The sequence below is a fragment of the Pteropus vampyrus genome, unplaced genomic scaffold (assembly GCF_000151845.1).
Source record: "Pteropus vampyrus isolate Shadow unplaced genomic scaffold, Pvam_2.0 Scaffold33, whole genome shotgun sequence".
NCBI classification, from domain to species: Eukaryota; Metazoa; Chordata; class Mammalia; order Chiroptera; family Pteropodidae; genus Pteropus; species Pteropus vampyrus.
In genome coordinates this window covers 3914976-3931429 of record NW_011888814.1, presented here as the reverse complement: position 1 = coordinate 3931429, position 16454 = coordinate 3914976, and the positions used below count along the sequence as shown (strand labels likewise).

General features: G+C 34.4%; 1 protein-coding gene and 1 pseudogene across 2 annotated transcripts in view; both read left to right on the top strand.

The window, feature by feature from the left end:
• The window catches only part of CADPS2 (calcium dependent secretion activator 2), a 375602-nt gene that overhangs the window by 15702 nt on the left and 343446 nt on the right, over nucleotides 1-16454 (top strand). The gene's annotated exons all lie outside the window — the stretch shown is intronic.
• LOC111738043 lies at nucleotides 8598-8716 on the top strand (annotated as a pseudogene).

Genomic DNA, 16454 nt, shown 5'->3' with positions numbered 1-16454 from the left:
AGGCCTGACTGACACCTTTGTATGACATTCACATTTGTTTTATTTCTGCTCAACATTTGAGGGTCCACCGATTACGTGGGTTTGGAGTAGTCCAGCCCCCGAAAATTAGGGGAAAATCATGACGTGTGGAATTCGAGCAAAATGTTAAGGAAACATTATTTTAGTAATTGTATTTTCTATTGCAAGAGTTTCTTTTTGAGCAAGTTCTTTCCATTTTGAGATGGTCTGTACATGCTTTTATTTTTAAAATCACAACAAATAATTGCAGAAAGAAAATTTTTCTTTCCCCAATGGCCTTTAATCTCTGCTTGATTATGATGAAGTAGTAAGTGATGATTTTCTACTTTTGTGGGGTTTTTTTTGTCACCTCAGATTATGTTTAATCCTTTATATCCTGCTGAGAGTAAGCTTCACTATTGAGTTCTGTTCTAAAAATTTGTAAATCACATAGAGGAATTTAATTACCATCCTCATTTGTCTTCTACTTTTCTTATAAAATTATATGCACATCTAATGATGTAACATTAACAGAAGATATTAAACCAGTAATGGTTATAGATGGATATGAAGGGTCTGTCAAGAGGTAAGGTATTAAATATACTTAACCTCTGTTCCATGCATGCTGGGGAGAATACCGGAGACCAGCCTTTCTTCTCTCTCTGCCCTGTAGCCTTTGTTTTTTGTATTGGCTTCATATTGTGCCCTAGTGCATTCAATAGATAATAGATGTGGTGTGAACTCGGCCCCGCTTCTTTCCTTAGCAGGATAGTCAAAACAAGTAGACGACCTGAGCGAGCTGGGGAGCAGAGAGGAAGGGCTGTGTTTGGGGACTTCAGCTTGTTCCTCTCCATGCACAGCTCCAGACATCAGTCAGGCTGGCCCCCTCTCTCTCCCAGTGCGTTCTCCCTCCTTCCTTTTCCTTCGTTTCCCCACAAGGCATTCTGAGGTTACTGGTGTTGCCTCCTCCCATACTTGAAGATCCCTGCCTTGCCCATGGCTATCAGAAAGTCTGAAAAGAGGGGCTGAGTCCATGTATCATGGAGGGATTTACATCTTGGCTTTTCTTTTATTTAGCTCTTCAAAATTGTATATACTTATAATGTCGTAAGGTGGTAGTCTCTGAAAGTTTTATTATTGAAACAGTAAGTGGCAAGGAATTATGATTGTAAATGAAGCAGGGTTGGAAGTGAAAGCAGGGTAGAGTTCACCATGACCTAACATTGTTGGCCAGGGTCTCTGACTGAGAAACCACTCATTTCATTGTTATCTGTTCACTGTTATACCAAACCTTCTGAGGGTCAGCATTCCTGGATCGACATGTTGCCTTTGAGAAGTGGTCAGTGCTTCAACTTCTCTGCTCCACAGAGTTTTCTTTGTCCTCGAAGTGTCATGTTACTCAGATTATACACGGACCTGTTTGATCAGTTTTTTTTTTTCCTACTCTCCTACCTTTAAGTGGTGTGTTGCTCAGAATATAATGTATATGCCTTGCTTTTCATTATCCTGTGTCTTGTCTAGAAGGTTCTTGCCACCCTTGTCTGCCCTGAGAACTCAACCTGTCCTGTGAGGCTCACTTGTTGCATCCTGTAGGTAACTTCACTGTCCTTCTCTTCTCTCACGTTCCTCTCCCCTCCCTCTTTTCCTTCCTTTCCTGCTTCCCTCTCTCCTTTCCTTCTCCTTATACCCCTTCCCATGATTTTTCCATGTAAATAATTTCTATATATATAAAGATATAATGTTGATATGAAATTCTTTGGGCACTAGTCAGATTAAGATATAATGGTCGAATTGTACAATGTCAATCACATAAACTATACACATAAATTTTCTACCTTAGTAAACTTTAAATGCGTAATTTTTAAAGAATGTGGGATATATCTACTGTTGTACTGTGATAATTAAGTAGTATTTCAATATTTTCTGCCTAGTAATTTTCTATTTGAGGAAAATGATTATGCTCTCTCCAGGGTATATTTTTAAATTTAAGGCTCGTTAGCTAAAAGATGGAAGGGATGGAAATATTTCAGCTGCCAAATTTTTTATAAGAAGATTTTCTACAGTAGAGTGTTTACTCTCCCCAATCTTAAAACTACTTTATTATTACTATTAACTTTGGGGTATGAAAGTTAGCTATTACCTATTCATTTCTAAGATAACTTTCTGGTGAAAAATCTAAGCAATGTTATCTGTAAACCATGGGTAGGCAATATTCATTGGGAGAAAAAAGTAATGTCAGTGTGTATTATTATTGTAAAACATTTTATATGGTGTTATCCATTTAATATTTTTGTTTATTCAAAATTTTAATAAAACCTAAGAATTATTTATGGTCTGTTTATGTCTTCATACCTTCAATTTACACATTTTGAAGTTGCCAGACTATTCAGGCATTACTATTAAATATCTGTCATCTTTGCTTGTTTGGCGGGAACACATCGAGAAGAGGAGAAAACTTCTTAATTGGGTTCTGACAAGCTTATTTGGGCAATTAATGCAAAATGATAAAAAAATGATAATATATATGAAAAGTTGGCATTAGTTATATCCTGAATTCAAAAGTATGACTGTATAGAATAGATAATATTAGTAAAGATTATTCATACTGCAAAAAGAGTCTCTTTTTGCCATTTAGTTCATTATAAAGTTTCCTTAAGTGGCAAATTTTGTTGGTATATTGAAGATCAGATATAGTACTTGTGTATTACAGAAATTGTCAACATTTGAAATTTTATTTTCTCGTCTAGTAGGATGAAAGGCATGTTCACATCCCAAGGAGAGATTAAACTCCATTGAATTTCCTTTGGACACTGTGTGACTATAAATAGACTCACACTACTTCATATCAGGTTTTGTCCCCCAAATGTTTTCTGCAAACTTACAAAAAATTTTTGTGAAAAAAATGTTGAAATGTATATAAAAGATTATAGCCCTTAGTAAAATATAGGAGAATGCAATCATCTATTGCTAATGTTTCTGTTAGGGTCAAGATGGATGACTAAGCTTCATAGATAGCTTACTACAAGCATGTGGGATATTTACTTTGGAGATTTTCACTGTGGTTGGTTTTTATAATTGTACAACTTGCTTCTTTCTGTCACAGATTGTATAAGAATTTTTCAGCCTTGTACCATGGAAAATTTTGACCATGGCAGATGAGTATAGCTGGCTTTGTCTGTGAAAAAGCAGCAATTTCTTTAGAGGCAGGACTGTAAACTCCAGACCTTACTCAAAGGAGCACGAACTCATTTTGAACTGCAGGTGACCATGGTACACAGGCCTGGAATGATGCTGGCATTTTCCTGGGTCTCAGTGTATGGAAGAGAGAATATTTTCATGTCTTTTAGATATAGGCAGGACAGTATCTGTTGCTTTTAAATTTCAAGGCATTAAAATCCTGTGTGGCCCATAGAGGAGCCAAACTTGGATTCACATGGCTTGTCCACAGGCTCAGTTTGGTTCTGGAGGGAGAAACGTTCTCCAGGAGGCAGGGTTATGAAGACTAACCAGTCCTAACTAGAGATAGTGGGCAGCCCAGTAATATCTGCTCACTGAGGAGAACTCCCATGCCCACTGGGAGAATGGAAGGAGTTATAGAAGTTAGGAGGTTTTATATCTGATGGAGCAGATGAAGAACCTCAGATAAAACCCGATGACAGGGAGAGTCATCCTTGCAGGGAAGGAAGCAGTGTCCCAAATGCAGTTCTCAAAGAGCAAGTTGTGTATATAGATTCTTCTACCACCCAGACTTGGTAAATTTATAGTATCAAAATTAGCCTCTTGATGGGAGTGTTTAAGTATACAGATCGTAGATTCACAGTGACTGCCATGGATTGCCTGAGCAGCGTCTTGGCAAAGCTAAAACCAAAGGTTTTTTGTTATTGTTGTTGTTTACCTTTTTTAACTTATGTTTTTCAATCTTTGCCACAGTCTTTGCTGATTATACTTTTGCTTGAGATAACTGGTCTATTGCTGTCTGAGTCTGGATATTTAATTCTGTAGGTAATAGCCACACAGAATAAACTTATGAGAAGTGAAAAGAAGTAAACATGGTAAAAATGAAAATAAAATAAAAACCTAAAAAGCTAAAGAAATAAAACTAGAATCTAGCTATATGAGAAGACCTATGAGACAAATACTACCAGGATTGATGAAAAATAAAAGAATGTATACACACACACAATTAAGAACATAAAATGAGATTTAACTACAGATGGAATACTTTTTTTAAAAAAAACCATAAAATTACTTAGAACATTATGCCAGTATATTTGGAAACTTAAATGAAGTGACACTTTTGTAGGAAAACAAAATTGATTCAAGAAGAAATAGAAAACCTGAATAAACTGTTGTTCACTAACTAAGATAATGAAGTGATAAGTCCATTCTACCAAAAGATACAAAGCTCATATAGTTTAACCATACTTTCAAGGAAAGAGAATTTCTAATTTTCAAGAATGATTTCAGAAATTAGAAAAAGAGAGAAAGCTTTTTGATGAGGCTAGTATATCTTTGTACAATTCAAATTTGGAAAATATAAGAATAGAAAACGAAAGATCAGTCATTACATGGATTCAAAAATCCTTAATAAAATATTACGAAATAAAATAGTGATATACAGCACGACGAAGTATGTTTTATCTTGTGTGTGAATAATTTAGTGTTAGAAAAGCTGTTAATATAATCTCCATTAAGGAGTAAAAGAAAAAAATCATGATTGTATTAATATAACAGAAATGGCATTTAATAAAATTCAGAATAAAAATATCCACTCGAGATAAAAATGAGCACTAGAAAGAACCTTCTGAATATCTAACAGAAATGTACAGAAAATACAATAGTTAATGGTGAAGATTTTGAAGTCTTTGAATGAAAATCAGGAATTAGACAAGGATGGCTGTCCATCACCAACTGTTCAGTATTGTAATGGAAATCCCAGTCAATGCCAAAGAAACACAAAAGAGAGCCATTAAACTTGTAAAGATAAACTGTCCATATTTGCAGGTGGTATATTTCCTGCCTAAACAATTGCAAGAGCACCTATAGAGAAACTCATAAAATTAATATTCTTTAGCAGGATTGTTGGATAAATACCAGACAGACTTAGAGAAATCTGTAGCACTTTTATTAAATAACTTATTAGAAAATGACAGTAGGAAAAAATAATTCATTCTCAAAAGCATCAAAACTCAGAGTACCTTTCAGATATAAATCTAACCAAATACTGCCAGGCCCCAGGGAGAAATATTCTGAAACATTACTGAAGAACATAGATGAGAGAATATGCATACCATGTTTCTGAATGGGAAGGTTCAGTATCATAAAGCTGTCAGTTATCCTCCATTTAGTCAGTGAGTCATTTCAATTACAGCCTCCTAGCAGGATTTGCTTTTGTTGTTGTTACTTGATAAACTGATGTTGAAATTGATATGGAAAAACAAAGAGTCAGGAATATCCAACACTATTTGTAGAGCAGGAGAAATGACATGGAGAGATTTGTCCTACCAGAGATCAAAGTTATTGTAATTGAGATAGACTAGTATTAATAGAGGGGCAGATAAATAACATAATAGGTCAGAAAGAAACTCATGCATGCATGTAAACGATATGTTTCACAGATAGCATTATAAACTTTTAGGGAAATAGTGGACTGATGAATAAACATTGTTAGGATAATTGGCTACCCATATGGAGTTAAAGATAATACTGGATTCTGTCTTCACACTCTGCACAAGTACATTCTAAATATGTTAAATACAGAAATGTGAAAAGCAAAAAGTTAGAAGAAAATGTAAGGAAATACAAAGGTTAGAATGGGTTTTATTTTTTTTTAAAGCCAGAGAAATCACAAACCATAAATTAATTGAAAAACTCTACTAAGATAAAACTGAAATATTTCATATGACAAAACGCACGTGTGCACGCACACGTGCATAAAATGTCTCCTATACATATTCTGGAAAGACAATCCCTAACAAAATATGTAAGGGATATGAATAACAATTCAAAGAATAGAAAACCTAAATGGCCAATGAACTCTGTTAGTTTCATGTAGCTGCTATAACAAGTTGCCACAACCTAGGTGCCTTTAAAACAACAGAAACTTATTCTCTTACAGTTCAGGAGGCCAGACACCCGAAATCAAGGTGTAAATAGGGCTGCGCTCTGCCCAGAAGTTCTAAGGGAGAAAGAATCCTTCAAAGTCTCTACCAGCTTTTCGTGGCTGTTGGCATTCTGACTTCTCGGTTTATGACCACGTCACTCCAATGTCTGCCTCTTTCCCTTCTTTCCTTCTGTCTGCCACATCTTCCCAGTGTTTCTCCAATAAAGACACTTGTCATTGGATTTGGATCCACTGAATAATTGAGAATGATCTCTTCATCTCAAGATCCTTAACTTAATTTCATCTGCAAAGATTTTTCCAAATAAAGGAACAGTTACAAGCTCCGGGGGTTTGACATGGACATATATTTTGGGAAGTCATCATTCAACCCACTATGGTATCGAGAGATGATTAGCATTCCTTGTGATTGGGGATATTCAGATTAAAGTCAGGAGTTTCCATTCGTCAACTTTCAGTTTGGTGAATTTGGAAACATGAAATTTTTCTAAGGAAATAGAAGAATAAGTTACATGCTTCTGGAAAAAATGTAAGTCTTTGCAAACATGTTGGAGAGCAGTTTGGTAAAATGTGGCAACTTCAAGATGCCTGATACCTTTTTCTGGTGATCTGGAAATTGAACTTCAGGATTATACTGTAGAAAAATTCTAGCACAGGGAAACCTATCCAGGAATGTCCATTGCAATGAAATGAAAACAGCCCAAATATCCATCAGTAGATGAGTGAATAAATGTGAAGTGTCACATATTTGTATAATAAAATGCTATAAAGTTAAGTAAATTGTGAATCTCAAAGACAATGATGAGTAAAAGAGACAAGTTGCAGAATGATTTGTAAAGTTATATGACATGCAATGTAATTTTCTGCTGTTTACTCATACATGCACATAAAACCTTAATGGGATGAGTACTGCATTCAGGATAGGGTTTATCTCTGGGGACTCTGGAAAGTTATCGTTTTGGGGATCGGTACAGAAGGAGCTTCAATTGTTTTTATAATTTATTTTTCTTAAAAAAGAAAAAAAAAGAAGGATAAAAAGCAAATATAGTGGTTGGGTAGTGTTCTCCGAAAATTCAGATCCTTTCCAGAACATCAGAATGTGACTTTATGTGGAAATAGGATTTTTGCAGTTGTAATTAAACTAAGGTGAGAGCATACTGATGTGGGTCTTTAATATGATTAGGATCCTTTAAGAAGAGAAGAGAGATGGAAACATAGGGGAGAATGCCTCTGAGGATAAAGGTAGAGGCACACATTGGAGTGATGCGTCTACATGCCAAGGGAACACCGAGGAGCGCAGGGGACCACCAGAATGTAGTGGAGGAGCATGGGGCAGATTCTCAGAGCCTGCAGGAGGAACCAACACTGCCAACACCTTGATTTTCCAAGTTATTCAGTTTGTGGTGCTTTGTTACAACAGCCCTAGGAACTCAATACATATCCAGAACATTAAGATTCATTAAAATCGGGTCGATAAGTAAGTACATGCATGTTATATTATTCTCTCTCTCTATTTTTTCATATTGCAGTCTAAAAATATTTAAAAACAAACAAACCACTAAATTGATTGAATTTTCTATAATCTTTTTGATGGAATTAAAGAGTAAAATAGATGTGTGCATAATTGGCAAAATGATCAGTGTTCCAAATATTACAGATGGAATCATAGCTAATGCTTGTTGGAAAACCCCAACAGTATGTTTCCTGTCATCAATTAAAGGTTTTAAATATTTTTTTAAAAGGTAGGGGGACTGAGCATTGAAAATGTTGTTCTGGGCCAATATCCAATATGGAAAATAATTATACACCTGGGCCTAGTTATAAAAAAAGAAAGATAATTGGGCTTTGAGACATTCAGATGGGCATTGGGATAAAATACTGGTTCATCTACTTACCTAGCGGTATGATATTTAACAGATTTCTTGGTGGTTTTGGTTTTCTCGTTTATAAAATGGAGATTCTAATATCTGCTTTATTGCATTATTGTGAATATGAAATAAGATAATACATAAAACATCAAGCATTCAGTAAAGACTCAAATTGAAGCTTGTATTCTTAATAGCAATAGCATTGTAAATTACTGTAATTCAACAAATTATAAAAGTAGTGTACTCGAATTATCAGCTAGGACAGTTTGTAAGAACACTACACTAATTTCCTTGAGAGTAGTTTTATTCCTGTGTATGGCAGTGGGTTTTGTTCTAGTTTGCTCTCAATCATTGCCCCACACCTAGTAGCCTATCTTGTATATATGTGTTTTTGTTAAGACTTAAAAATAATAAATTTTGTGTAGCTCAGTCTCTGGCTTACCATGGGTTCTTTCTGTAATTGTTTCATCTATGGCCCCACTTCATATTTGATTTTATTAAATGATTGATGAGAGAAAAGTATTATGGAAAAGAAATTTGCCAAGTAATTTAAAATGAAAAAGTAGGTAAAGGGAGATGTAGAAAATCAAGTTAAAAATTTAAGACAACTGGTCTATGGCCATGCTACCCTGATCATGCCCAATCTCATCTGATCTCGGAAGCTAAGCAGGGTCAGGCCTGGTTAGGATTTGGATGAGAGACTACCTTGGAATTCCAGGTGCTGTAGGCATTAAAAAAAAATTTAAGACAACTAGAAACAATTCAAAAGTTTTAGAGAGGCTAGAAATAGTGAATACCACGTCTGCTTTATCTGTTTTAAGGTAAAGAGGCTTTCACATGTATTTTCAGATTAACTATCTCTTTCTTCATTTATATGGAATTATCAATCATTTAGTTTTCCCACCTGAATAATTGCTTAGTATAATCTTAGTTAAATAGACATTAATAATTCAACTGTAGCTCCTGCCCCAAACTAGTTTTTTTATGTGGATTTTAGAAACACGTTTGCTTTCTCACATGATTATAACCTCTTTTCGTTAAATCTCAAATTTTGAGTGATTGGTGACATGAATGATATTCTTGCAGTTTGACATGGATTAGTAATGCAACAATTAGTTGCTGAAACAAGTGTCTTTTTCAACATATTGGAAAATATCATGCTGAAAGAGCTAATCAAAAGCTTTACTTATTTGTTTTACTTTTATGTGTTTTTACGGGAGGCCTGTGGGTGTGAGAGAACAAAGAAGACCTTTTATTTGAAGTTGGCATAGACATTGTGACAATAATATCCATAATCAAGCTCTGTAACTATTTTCATGTACCCTTTATGAATCACGAAATACTTTGTGTCTAATGGGCAATCACATACTAGCTGTTCAGCTGGAGATGTTAACAGGCATTTATATAACAAATCACTAGGCTTTAAAGAGGCAATATTTTATGTGGAAAAGTAATACCAAATGTTCAATGGAAATATAGAGACTTCCTTAGAATTATAGGATTGTAAAAGTCCCTTAAAGACCCTGGCATCATTCTTGTCTAGTAATTAAGTGAATAAGACTGTAATGTAATGATGATGGTAGTGATTAACACACATCAGTTTGTGTATCAGCCAAATTGTGTTCTAAGTCCTTTAGATATTGTACATTTTCTCATTTAATGCTTGTAAAGGTCTTAGAAATTTGGTACTATTATTCGTGTTTTACAGGGTGATGAACATATATATATCCAAGTAACTTGTACAGGGTTGCAGAGCTAGTGTAGGTACAGGATCCAAACCCAGGCAGTCTTGCTTCAGAATTAATTAAACCTGTGAAATTTAATGATTTTTTTTTCCTGGTAAAACTAAGGAGAACAAACATGAAAAGTTATATAAAACAAAGATTTATTTTTTAAATATAAAAATTTAACAGCTCCATGAGCTTTATGAACTTGAATCAAGGAAGCTCTGCCTTAAGATATCAAAAATGTATGTGAAAAAATTGCTCTATTTTGAGGCAGGATTTATCTTTTTGTGCCCCTTACCACTTATGTCATTCATTCCTTAGAATATATTTCTTGGAACAATCCTGAACTCATCTTTGAATCCCCAGATATACAGAATGAAAGATTCGTAAGGATAGGAATTTTTTTTAAAAATCACTACTCTAGTCTCACCACCTAGAACCATGCACATAGTAGATTCTCGATAAATATTTGCATGAATGAATGAGAATCAGTATGGTAAATTTTGAGTAGATGATTCTTGGATTGGACTCCTGGAGAGGAGGGTAAAAAAAGGAGGACATGTCAGTATTTTTGTTCCAGAGAATCACTCTTATTATATAAAATCAAATAAATAATTGGTATTGTACAAATCAGTGTACTGGGCTCTGTAGGAATATAACAAAGTCCTACCCTTAAAAAGCATAATTGAGAGACAAACAAAACAAAACAACAACAAAACAACAACAAAACACTCTTATGAGAGGGAAAAAGTAAATTAACATTGTTTTTAATACCTGCAGAAAAATGTCGCAAACCATTATATAATTTCCTAAGGAAAGATGTAGAAAAATGATGAACAAAATAGTGCTTATTTCTTAAAAATATACAAAGTATTTGAATTATTTTTATTTTAAGGTGTACATATAGCACATGCTGTTCTTACTGTAAAATATAAGAAAAAAATTTTAATGTGATGGTTGATGGTAGGAAGAACATAATTTGGACTGGATTAATCAGAGAAGGTTCCTGGAGTTACAGAATCTGACTGTATCTTGGGCTGGTAGTAGACAGCCTTGTGGGTTGATGAGAAAGTTGTTTGCATTTAGAACTTTTTGCTTTAAGTATTACTGATGATATAGTGTTAGAGCTTTCTTTAGGTATCAAACTATACAAAGTTAACTGATATAGTTTTCTCGTGATAATAACCATTTGGTTTAAGATTTGAGATCTGTCTAGATCTATCTATATATTGAGAGAGATACATATAGATATAGATTTAGATATAGATACCTTGATCAATAAAAGACAAAAGAAGATTTTTAATTCAATCAAGTCTACTTACTTATATATTAGAGATAGTTGTTACTTTATTGCTGTATATTATTCCATGTTTATTCCCTTTTTCAGATACAGAGATGTGGATGGAATTTATTCTTGACTTTTGGACAGAAAATGTAAGACAGATGGCCTCTGATCCTGTGATATTAAATAAGCCCTTTTTGGACAACTGCTGTCAGAGTAATTCTTAGCCAAGGAGAGAGTTGTCAAATCATTGCCCATTCTATTTTTATTTTCTAATGGGTGGCTGTATAAAGCAGAGGTTGCCAAAGCCACTGATATGACTTAACATTTTGAAGAATAAGAGCTTGAGAAGTAAAACATTTGTCAGGAACCCTGACTGAGCAAGTTTTATTGTGCCAGTATAGTGGCAAAGGGGAGGAAACGGGATTTACAAAAATAAATGAGATGATACTACTCACAAGACATTCTCAATCAAGCAAAAGTAGAGGCAGACAAAGATACTACTCACAAGACATTCTCAATCAAGCAAAAGTAGAGGCAGACGAATTGATATGTGGTAAAACTAAATGACTGTCAAATAGGTGCAAATAGAATGTGTCATAGGATCAGGTTGTTTTGGCTAGGGAGATTGCAAAAGGGAGATTAAGATCAGTTTTGAAGGATGGGAATAATTTTATTTTGTGGAAAATGGAAAAAGAGGCTTTATAGAATTCGGAAGGGGAAGAAATTCATTGAACCCCTGCCATTCTAGCAGTGTGCTTGGTGATTTACAAATGGGCCATCTGATACCCGAGAGGCAGGTGTTACTTATGCATCTTACAAATGAAAAAAACTGAGGTTTAGTGTGGCTCACCTTACAGCTAGCACGTGGCAGAGTCTGAGTTTCATAGCAGATCTGTTACAGCGAGGTGCTTCTGTGCGGTTTCTGCTAGTGTGATGACTTCACGGTGTTTTTGTTTTGTTTTGTTTTGTTTCGTTTTGCTGCTGCCACCCAGGAGGGATTAAATTATCTAATAAAAGAGTAAGGATTTTGTGACCTGTGAATTGGAAAAATGTAAGGTTTCTAAGTGGGAAAATCTCCTAAATCTCCTCTGCCCTGCTATTTCTGACTGTAGAGAGCTGGCTCGGAGTTAACTGTGCTCCATGGGACTGGTCTCAAGAAGGCAAAGCTTCTATAAACCTCCAGTGACCCATTGTGCTTTAGGAAGGCCTAGAATCTGCTTCAGAGTTTTAGGATAACTCTGAATGGCAGAGCCCCAAAAGTAGCCCCCGTACTTGATCTTCATCCTTGGTTCTGATTAACCACGGGAGCAGAAGAGTCTGTTGAGAGACCAGGGACAGAGTTCTGGTGCTTATTCAAAAGATAAATCCAGTCTAAATGGTTGAGTTAACATTAAGTTGTGTTTTGACCTAGGCTCCAAGAAAGATAACAATACCACCAAATACTGTCTTTTGTTTACTTAAGGACATTGGGCTCCTCCTTTTGTCCCTCCTCATGCAGAGGCTGTGGTGTGAGGTTTTCCCCTGTTCCTTCCCAGACTAGTAGAGATGATGTATTTCTGTGTTAATTACCATTCCATCCTCTAACTTGGTAGATTGAATGAGAAGAAAAAGTTGATTTCAATTTAATGTTAAAGTTATCGTGACCTCAACTTGAATTCAGAATGCAGAAGTTTATATAGTTTATGTAGCTTGATTTATACCCATTAAAATTTAAAGGGATTTGGTCATATTCCAAACACTCATTTATTTTTGTATTCAGGTATGGAAATAAGAAATCTGCTTTTATGAGTATTAAGTCTATAGACGAATTAAAGCTTGAACTTGTTATATCATCACTTTGGCTCAGTCTGTTCTCCTACTTAAGTCACCAGACCATCTAGATTTAAGAGGCATAGAAATAAATCCCACTTCTTAATGGAAAGACCTGCTAGATCACATTGCAAAGGGTGGAGGGAAGTAATTGGGGCCATTTTGCAATCGGTGTGCCTACCACAGGGACAGACAGTTTTGTAGAAGGGACAAAGCTTTTATAAGGTCTTTAATACAGTGACTGCTGCAGTAGGAACACAGGAAACTATAAACCATTTGAATTGAAGAAGCATAAATTTCAGGGCCGGTAATAGTAGAAAATGAGGCTGGATTGAAGGAAAAAGGAACAGGCTGGAGAGACACACACTCCATTCCTAGAAGCTTGGGTGTTATCTGTTAGATAGAGGGAGCCAGATAGGTTTTAAGCAAATAGAAATGCCATTGTAAATGTGATTACTTTTTTCTATAGGTTGCTCTGGCAACAGAATGAATTCAAGGTAAGAAAAACAGTGATGGAAGATTAGATGCCATTGCAAAATTCTAGGCTGTGGGAATGATTATGACGGCCAAACTAAAGCAGTACGGTAAACCTGACCGTGTTAATCACTCATTCAAACACTTATTTATTTTTTGTTATTTTTTTATTTTTCAATTATGGTTGACATTCAGTATTATTTTATATTAGTTGTAGGTGTACAGCATAGTGGTTAGATATATAATTTATGAAGTGATCCCTCAGATTACTCTAGTACCCACTTGGCACCATACATAGTTATTACAGTATTATTGACTATATTCCCTATGCTTATATGTACTTTACATCCCCGCAACTATTTTGTAAATACCAGTTTTTGCTTCTTGATCCCGTCACCTTTTTAACCCAGCCCTTCCAACCCCCTTCCATCTGGAAACCATCAGTTCTCTGTATCTATGAGTCTGTTTCTGTTTTGTTATTGTTTATTTTGTTCTTTAGATTTCACATATAAGTGAGATGATATGGTATTTATCTTTGTCTGACTTATTTTAACATAATACCTTCAGATCATCCATGTGTCACAAATAATAAGATTTCATTTTTATGGCTGAGTAATATTCTATTGTGTATATGTACCACAACTTCTTTATCCAATCTTCTACTAATAGGCACTTAGGTTACTTTCATGTCTTGGCTATTGTGAATAGCACTGCCATGAACATAGGGGTATATATGTCTTTTTTAATTAGTGCTTTAGATTTCTTTGGTTAAATACTCAGAAGTGGAATTGCTGGGTCATAAGGTAGTTCTATTTTTAATGTTTTGAGGAAACTCTGAACTGTTTACCATTATGCCTGCACTAATTTGTAATCCTAACAACAGTGCATGAGAATTCTCTTTTCTCTACATCCTTGCAAACACTTATTGATTTCTTGATTTCTTGATGATAGCCATTTTGACAGGTGTGAGGTGATAGATATTGTGATTTTAATTTGCATTTCTCTGATGATTAGTGACGTTGAGTCTTTTTTCATAAGTCTCTGCCATATGTATGTCCTCTTTGGAGAAATGTCTATTCAGGTTCTTGCCCATTTTTTAACTGGATTGTTTTTTTGTTTGTTTGTTTGGTGTTGTATGAGTTCTTTATAAATTTTGGATGTTAACTCCTTATCGGATGTATCATTGATGACTATCTTTTCTCATTCAGTAAGTTGTCTGTTTTGTTGATGGTTTCACTCACTATACGAAAACTTTTTAGTTTGATGTAGTCTCATTTGCTTTTTTTTTTTTTACTCTGCCCGAGAGGAGATATTAGAAAAAATATTACTAAGAGCAATGTCAGAGAGTTTACTGCCTGTGTTTTTTTTCTAAGAGTTTTATGGTTTTGGGGCTTATGTTTAAGTCTTTAATCCATTTTGACTTTATTCATTCTTCTATATGGAGTAAAAAGGTTGTCCACTTTTATTTTGCATGTATGTGTCTAGATTTCTCAACACCATTTATTGAATAAACAATCTTTACCCCATTGTATATTCTTGCCTCCTTTGTCATACATTAAATGACCATATAGGTGTAGATTTATTTCTAGGCTCTCATTTCTGTTTCATTGATCTATATGTCTATTTTTATATCAGTACCATGCTGTTTTGATTATTATAGCCTTGTAGTATAGTTTGATATCAAATAGTATGATACCTCCAACTTTGTTCTTTCTCAAGATTGCCATGGCTATTTGATGTTTTTTAGGGTACCATATAAATTTTAGGATTATTTGTTCTAGTTCAATTAAAAATGCCCTTGGTGTTTTGATAGGGATTGCATTGAATCTATAGATTGCTTTGGGTATGGACATTTTAACAGTGTTAGTTCTTCCTATTCATGAGCACAGTATATGCTTTATTTATATATATATAATTTATTTATAATATATTATTTATAATATATATATTGTGATCACAGTATATGCTTTATTTGTATCTTCTCAGTTTCCTTCTTTAGTGTCATAGTTTTCTTAGTATAGGTCATTTACTTTCTTGGTTAACTTTATTCCTAGTTTTTTTGATGCAAATGTAAATGAGATTTTTTTAAAAAATTCTCTTTCTGATAGTTCATTATTGGCGTATAAAAATGTAGCTAATTTCTGAATATTAATTTTATATCTTGCTATGTTACTGAATTCATTTATCAGTTATAATAGGTTTTTTAGTAAAATCTTTAGGGTTCTCTACATATAGTATCATGTCATCTGCAATTAATGAGAGTTTTACTTCTTCCTTTCCATTTTGGATGCCTTTTATTTCTTTTTCTTGTCTGATAGCTGTGGCTAGAACTTCTAATACAATGTCGAATACAAGTGGTGAATGTGGGCATCCTTGTCTTGTTCCTGATCTTAAAGAGAACGCTTTTAGCATTTCCACATTGAGTACGATGTTAGTTGTGGGGTTGTCATGTATGGCCTTTATTATGTTGAGATATGTTCCCTCTATTCTCACTTTGCTGAGAGTTTTTATCATAAATAGATGCTGGACTTTGTGAAATGATTTTTCTTCATTTATTGATATGATCACATGATTTTTTTTCCTTCATTTTGTTTACGTGGTATATCATGTTAATTGTTTTGCAGGTACTGAACCAACCTTGCATCCCAGGAATAAATCTCACTTGATCATGGAGTATGATCTTTTTTAATGTCTGGCTGAATTTGGTTTGCTACTATTTTGTTGAGGATTTTTGCATCCTTGTTCATCAGGGATATTGGTGTATGTATACACACACATACATATTGTAATGTCTTTGGTTTTGGAATCAGGATAATGGTGGCTTCATAAAATGGGTTTGGGAACCTTCCCTCCTCTTGAATTTTTTGGAGTAGTTTCAGAAGTATAGGTGTTAATTCTTCTTTGAATATTTGGTGAAATTCACATGTGAAGCCATCTGATCCAGGAATTTTGTTGGGAGTTTTTGGATTACTGATTCGATTTTGTAGTAATCCATAAGTTCAAATTTTCTGTTTCTTCTTGATTTAATCTTGAAAGATTGTCTATTTCTAGGATTTCATTTCTTCCGGTTGTCCAATTTGTTGGCATGTAATTGTAATTTTTTTTTTATAATTCTTTGTATTTTTGTGGAATCAGTTGTTACTTCTGTTTCATTTCTGATTTTATTTGGATCC